This window comes from Urocitellus parryii, chromosome 4, assembly GCF_045843805.1.
Source record: "Urocitellus parryii isolate mUroPar1 chromosome 4, mUroPar1.hap1, whole genome shotgun sequence".
In the NCBI taxonomy this organism is placed as follows: domain Eukaryota; kingdom Metazoa; phylum Chordata; class Mammalia; order Rodentia; family Sciuridae; genus Urocitellus; species Urocitellus parryii.
Genome location: NC_135534.1, coordinates 167,442,489 through 167,450,257, shown reverse-complemented (window position 1 = coordinate 167,450,257; position 7,769 = coordinate 167,442,489). Strand labels below are relative to the sequence as shown.

The following is a 7,769-nucleotide window of genomic DNA, read 5'->3' as shown; positions in this document are numbered from 1 at the left end:
CAGACATTTTAGCATTGTTTTGTATGTTAACTGGGAAATACAGAGGGTTTTTGGTCAGGAAGCCATCCTTATGTTTACTTTTATATTGTTTCTGAAAAAATATATAAGTTGTCAATAGGCAGTCATGTAAAATTCCATCTTTCCCCTCTTCTTCATTTTTTCCCTAGAATATTTATTATTGTCATAAGACCAAGTATGTATCTTTTGCTCTCACTATGAAAAGCAATATAAAAAACTCTTGCCAGTTTTCAACACCAGGTAGGATGAAAACATAAATGATTTAAGTAGGGGAAAGATAAACCACTTTGTTGTGCTCACCATGCGGTCCCGCTACAGTGCTCCAAAAAAGATTTAAATAATATAACAACAAACAATTTCGATGGGCTAATTATCCCTTTTTGTTTATTTCCCGAGTCTAAGCTCCATACCCCCTACATATTCCTTTTCCTTTTTTCAGTTACAACTGTAGAGTCAGTTACTTAGACCAGTCCTGCGGTTGCTTTCATCCTAGCAGATACAACCCACCAGCAAAGGAAGCTGTTTTGACATTTTAATATTTGTTTATTTTGTATTAGAATCTTTACTTGCTTCAATTTTATTTGTTTGACTTTTTGGGGGAGGAGAGGGCTTTCCCTTTTAGGTTGGAAACTACCTGGTGTTTCCTTTTTGCCATTTACTGAATCTGTCATTAAATGTTTCTGGTTTCCATTTCTGCTTTGAATTGGCAGAGAAACCAGACGGCACTCACTGCTTCCTTATACTTTGTAGAGTTATCTGGGTAGCCTGTTCCTGGCATGTCCACAGGTATAGTTTCAGTATTTTCTTTTTTGAGTGAACATGGCAGGGTAAAGATTCCTCTTTGGTTAACTGAGGTCTGTTTCTTTGTTTTCTACTCATGGCGTTTCTCACTGATGTATGGCTCATCTTGCCAGCTGTGAAAAGCCCTGCCTATCTGACACAAAGCTATGCTGTTGCTAGACAATTCTGACTCTCGCACCTGACACTGATCTCTTGTTGAGAACATAGAGGTCACCTGTTCACTGCTGGTAGTGATCCCTCATCTCACTGTAGACACAGTTGCCTTGTACAGACAGATCAAGTTTGGTCTCCATTCTCTGTCTGCATTGCATTTTGGTACCTAGTCATTCAGAGTAAGCAAAGAGGCAGAATTCCTTTGACTTAAATTACACATGTCACCCACTTGAATGACTGTGTGTCTGGTTTTATGGTGCCAGGATTATGTATTAGAAGTAGAGGCAAAAGAAGGAAGTTTAGAAATTAATCCATTAACCCCTCCACCACTCTTTGAAGAGCCAGCTTTTTTACAGAGGTAGAATAATATATCTGTGGACTATCTTAACCTTACAAATACATTTAGTTAGGGTGTTTGCTTGTGAAGGCACTACTCTGCCACTCTGGCATTATGAGAATGTGCAAGATCGAAATTATGAATCCCTATTCTAAAGAATAATCCTGTCCTTTTTGTGGATGCAACCATGAGACTTCTGACACTTAGAAAATAAGCTTTTCAGATTGAGTTCTCTGGAGGCCGGCAGGGTAAAGGGTGAGTCTGTTCCTGTTTTATCAAGACAAAAGCTCTTCTTCCCAAAGTGTAGATGTGTAGGTCATGGGATTCTTTGAGTTGGCTTGTGGTCAGATAAGATTCAAAATGCACTATTTAGATAGGAAGTTCATGGGCCATTTGCTGCTGGTTCCCTTTCCCCTTGAGTCCCAAAAGGACTTCTTTGAAATTTAATGTCATTTTTGGTAAGTCTCAGTACAGAAATGGTATCAAACACTTATTCAGTAATATTCTTTCTATATGCTGGATTGTCAGCTATAAGAAAATATCATCTTCAGAATTAAAAGTGTGTATTTTTCTGTGAAGATGTCACTCTCAACTATTGGGGATGATAGCCCATGTGAGCTATCATCCCCAATAGTACACTTCTTAGCATAAAGGGAATAGCTAAAATGCCTGGATGATCCAAAACAGTGCATTTACCACATTGGTGGGTTGCCTATAAAAGAGTTCTATTCAAAATTGCTTTCAAAAATAGAATTCTTGCTAAAAACTAAAACTTACATGTCAACACTAAAGAGAACTTCCAGTCAGGGTTTTGGTCTTCAGAAATGTTACTCCTGGGGCCACAGTGGTTGGACTGGGCTGGGCTGGACTAATGGTGTGCAAGGCGGAAGGTGAATCTACCCAGATTCCTGAACTCTGTGATTGTGGCTTGCTGAATGAGGGTCCTCTCTCTGTTGTGGTGCTGCAGGGAAATATGGAGCAGCACTGGCTGTGGCAGCACTACCCAGCCCCATGGCTCCACTGCAGGGGCCCCCAATCCTTCCTCTGCTTCAGTCCACAGCTGTCAGGGGAGCAATGTAGCACAGAAAGGACCTCAGCACCTTCCATTGCCTTGTCACTCTGGGGAACCTGGGAAGACATACCCTAAATTTCTGGACAGATTTTCCAGCCTAAAAATTCTAGGGAGCAAAAACAGAGAAAGCTCCTTTTCCCAACCTGAAGATTACATTTGCAGGCACGACTGCTCATCAGCACCTTCAGAGAAAGTCACTGTCAGAGAAGGAAGTCCTATAGCTTTTTGAAATGATGATGGAAGATATGAATGCACATGAAGAATAAAAGGCACCATTGCGGTAAAAGAACTACAGTATCAAAAAAGAAATGGTGATGCAGTACATTAATACTGTTTCTAAGACAGGAAGCCTTGAATGTAGGCAAGGAGATTTCACCTCAGAAATTCATCTATGAACTGAAATTTGGGTCTGCAGATGAAAGACTTCTATCATACCTAGAGTCCCTTCCAGTGTCTATCTGGCCATCCTTTGAGTATCTAGTCTCAGGTATTTCATGAGAGTAACAGAAAATGAATCAATACAACCTAACAACTTTGAACACACAAACTACAATTGAGATGAAATAGACGGATTTTTGGAGATGCATGAACTACCACGAGAACATAAACATTAGATGGTTCAATGACCACTAAGGAAATTATGATCCTAATTTAAAAATCTCCAAAAACATCTTCAGATATAGATGTCACTGGGAGAATTTTCCCACACATTTAAAAGAAGATCTAGTACCAATTCTATACAGCCATTTCAGGAAATGGAAGGAACAGGGAATAATTCACGACTTATTTTATGAAGCTGGTATTACTACATAGTTAAACTGGAAAAGACAGTGCCAAAATAAAATAATGGAAGAAACCCAAGAGTGACAGACCAAAGTTCATCATAAATATAGGCATGAAAATCCCAATATATAATGTACTTTATTGGCAAGCCCAGGAAGTCATAGGGTTGAATGGATTGATGTAGGAAAAATCATATTACAAAATTCAACACCTATGGATAAAAACTCTCAGAAAAATAGGAACAGAGAGTGTTATAGGTTAAATTATATCTCCTAAGCATATGTTTAGGTTCTAGTCCAACATCTACGAATAAGGTCTTTTTTTTCAGAAATGGCATTCTAATACAGTGAAACAACGACTTGCTCTATTCCTTTATGACAGACAACAGACATCTATCATAAGGGAGTAGAGCAAGTCGTTGTTTCACTGCAACTTGTATCCTTATAAGGAGAGCAGAGCAAGCTCTTGATTCACTGTGCTTCACATCCTTATGTGATTATCTTCTCATATTTAGTTGATGTTTTTAGTAAAATATTTGAATTCCCATCCCTTTTTCTTTTGGGTATATTCTGTAAGTATTTGGTTGTGGTTCCCACCATACCATTTAACATGAAAAGGGAAATCACTCTGATACTAGCCCATAGCAGTGTAGCTTCAGTAACATACAGAATTCCATTCCAGTTCATCTCCATCCACACCTTACTCAGTTGCTGATGTCACATTGTAACAAGTGCATGCATTGTGTGTGGAATCAAGGCTGAAGTAGCCTCTGAGAGCCTGTATGCCTCAGCAGAGTGAGGCAACTTTTCAGGCATTCCCTGGGCCAGGAGAATGTCCCATAATTTCTTTTCAAGGAAATATTCTCTTCTTTATCCTGGAGCCCTTAGTGTGATTAGTCTTAAACTTCTTGAGATGCCCTCAAGCTGTCTTTTCTATTGTGTTTGGGCAAAGTACTTAGCATGTCTTTGGGTGTTATAATATCTTTAATAAGTATATCTTCCTTATCCACAGCTTTACAAGACATTTCTGGCCAAACTTCAAGGTTTTGGAATCCCTTAGCTCTGTTTTCTGCTCCCCATTCTCATAATAAACCAGGCTAAAAGCAGCTGGCAATATCCATGCTAGTGACTGCATGCTGTGCTACCTTGAAATTTCCACCTCCAGATTAATTAGTCCATCTCTTTAAAGTTCAGTCTCACATAGAGTCTTGGGACATAGTAAAAATATAATCAAATTCTTGAGAAAACATAATCAAATTCTTTGCCAGAACATAATGTGGGTGGCCTCCAGTCCAATTCCATACAGAGTCCTGATTTCCATCTGAAACCTCATGAACATGATCTGCATTCTTGTTGTCATTCCTCTTTGAGCTCCTATCAGAATCTCCCATTAAGCTCTGTTTACCACATTCTACAGCTTTTCCAGCGTGCACCTCTAAACTAATAAAAACTCTTCCTGCAAAACAGCTTTGAGGTTTCTGATCCACATGATCAGGTTAGTCACAATAATGACCCCACTTCTTCAGTTAGATTTTTGTCCCTGTACCAAGTCCCCCAATGAGAACAACTTAGAGGATTAAAACTTTATCCAGGCTCATGATTTAAGAGGTCTTGGTTAATAGATAGCCAAGTCCATTTGCTCTGGGCCCAAGATGAGGCAGTACATCAAGAGGGGGTCATAGTAGAAAAGCACCCTTACAGGGTATAACCTCAGTGACTCACCTCTTTCAGCCATGCCCCACCTGCCTACAGTTAGTCCATTGAAAGTCAGATGGCCTGATTAGTTTATAGCTCTCACAATCCAATAATTTTACTTTTGAATATTTCTGCATTAACACAAGAGGCTTTTGGTGGCACCTCATATCGAAACCATAACAGACTCTAAGCTTGCACTCATGTCACTGAGGTAGGAGGATCACATATTTAAGCCCAGTCTGAGAAATTAGTGAGAACTTCTCTTAAAATAAAAAGGCTGGGGATATACCTCAGTGATAGAGCAGTTACCTAAAATATATGCAGGCCCTGGGTTCAATTGCTAGTATATTAAAAAAAATTCTATATTAAAAAAATTAAAGAAAAATAAAACAGGGTGTTTGAGGGCTTGAGGAAATGAGTCCAACCTTTCTACTTCTTCCCTCATATGAGGCTACACCAGCAAAGTGCTTTGACTTTGAACTTGCCAATCTATAGAACTGAGAGAAATTCATTTCTTTTAGTAAATAACCATAATCTAAGGTATTTTTTTTTTTACAGCAGCATGAAGGGATCCACTCATCTGAAAATGCCTCCATTTCTTCCCTCTATGGTAAGAACACTTTTGCTGGTTCTAGGATTCTTGGCTTCCCCATTTTGTCCTTTATCACTCTGAATATATCAATCCACTGGATTTTTTCCTTCCAGAGTTTCTAGTGAAAAATCTGATAAGGGCCTTATGGGGAAATTAATATGAATCCTTCCTCTGTCTCAACCTCTTAGGTGTTAATCCATGCTCTATAATGTCATCAGGAAAAGAACATTTTGTTATAGTATCACAATGTGAGTTAGGTGCTACCATCTTTTTGACACCAATAATTCAGAGTTGGAAGAAAAAGGAATTGAACAACTGAGTGTAGATATGGTGAGGTCTTTCAAAGCTAAAAGTTATTACAGTTTTTTTTTTAAGGCTTTACATGAAAAGTCCATGGAAGTACAGTACAAATTTTAATTTCTAAACAAGTAAATGTCAGCCTCCATAACCTACTGAAGCAAAAATTTCTTTAGATTTTTTTTCAGAAACATTGTGATTCCAGCAAAATGTAGAGCTGAGACAGATCAAACCAGTGGTCAGCCAGAGGACCCTGTTTTTTGTGGATTCTGACATCATGGTGTGGGCATTGGTCACATGGACTCAAAGAACTGCAGGAGCAAGGTGTGCAAACTGGCTCAGGCTTCTCTGCATGGATTCCAGCCAGGAGTGCCTCTTGATCCACCTGAACATCAGGAGTCTTCTTTGCCTCCACTTTTGAGAGACATCAGAGACTGTTTCCCCTGTGACACTTTCCCCCTGCCTTGCTCCTCTCTGAACTTTCTCTCTTCTCTGCTTTCTTAATACATTTGTTTCTCACAAATTGTATAACAAAACTGATGTTCCAAAGATTAAGAAAAATATTTCTTTTTTTCCTGGAATTTTATCTATCACTAACTCCATTACTACAGCTTTCTCCCATCAAACTACCTTAAATGTCATTTTGAGGCTTCACAAATCTTACTCATTTTGGAAACTCCTAGAATAACTTGGAACTTGTCATGTAGGTAAACACTTAAAAATATTGATCAACTGAATCTTATAAGTCAAAAGTCAGGTATAGAATTAAGTATACTTTTTATTTATTTTTTTCCCCCACTGTGAAACCCACTTCAGTACCAGCAGCCTAAGCACACAGAAGCCAGGCAATGGTGTGGGACCACAGTGTGCCCTGTCATGGGACACTATGAAAGACCCAGGGGATAGACTTGCCATAATGTATTGTACTTTTGAAAGGATAGATGCCATGATTTCTAGAGTCTCAGCTGCTAAACATCTTTTACTTGCTCTAGAGTTTGACTGATCACATCTTTTAATTTGCCCAGGCCGCCTTTTTGTCTTGGCATTTGGAGGATTTACAACAGATTTTCGCCTTTTAAACAAGCAGTTATTAATAGCTGCACTAAAATAAACAATGATGTAATACAAAATTGCTTGATACATGCAAAATAGGGAAAACATAATTAGAATAAAAGGGATTATTTATAGACCAACATCCTTCTCTAAAGGAGATAGGCTGAGCCACACAGCACAGGCACACATCAATATATTTGTAGCTATCATGTGAAAAATGAGTTATCTGAGAAGGACTTTATAGATTGACTTTTTAAATTAAAGTAATAACAGGTTTATAGTTTAGAAAATCAAATGCTTCTATAAGGTGCATCTGGCAGTTCCCTGACATACTCGCCCAGTTCCCAAACCCTTTTCCCAAGAAACTATTAATTTCTTATTCAGGTATTTAAAAGGTTCATATTTGCATTCTGATTTTCTGTATTGATAATATGTTTCTTGAATTTTAAGCTGCAGGCATTGTCCTCAACTAAGGCATTTTATGAGTCAATTATTATAAAACATAGTTAATTATCTTGACCTTCTAATTTGCTTAATTTCTTATATACCTCTCACTAGTTCTTCCTCTGAACACCATATGAGAATATAGAAACCAAGTGAATATGGCCAAAGACATCAAATAGTATGCCACTTTCTTTTTTTCCTCTGTATGTCTTTCTCCTAGTTCCCATAGAGTCTCAAGAATGACTGTGCCCACAGACTGATTATCACCCTGGGCTTTCCTTTTTCAGCAGTCTAGAATTTTTGTCACCTCTCATGTGTTTGTTTCTCTCTCTTCTGAATTATAAATATTTCTGAGGTTTTTTTTTTTGACAGATCCTTCTATCCTCGAGTAGTTTTTAAGAGGTGATTTAAAAAATGATGCATATTCTTAAAATATTTTTAGTAGTTTACACATAATAGTGGGATTCATTCTGGCATAAACACACATTCATGAATAAAATTTGCTCCATTTCAGTCCCCAGTATC

The 7,769-nt window shown here is 38.1% G+C and overlaps 1 non-coding gene across 1 annotated transcript; it reads right to left on the bottom strand.

Annotated features, from left to right (window-relative positions):
- Positions 1 to 6,543: 6,543 nt before the first annotated feature.
- On the bottom strand, positions 6,544 to 6,680 carry LOC113182164 (small nucleolar RNA SNORA42/SNORA80 family). The gene has a single exon (XR_003300680.1). It is a non-coding gene; the product is annotated as a small nucleolar RNA SNORA42/SNORA80 family (small nucleolar RNA).
- Positions 6,681 to 7,769: the final 1,089 nt, after the last annotated feature.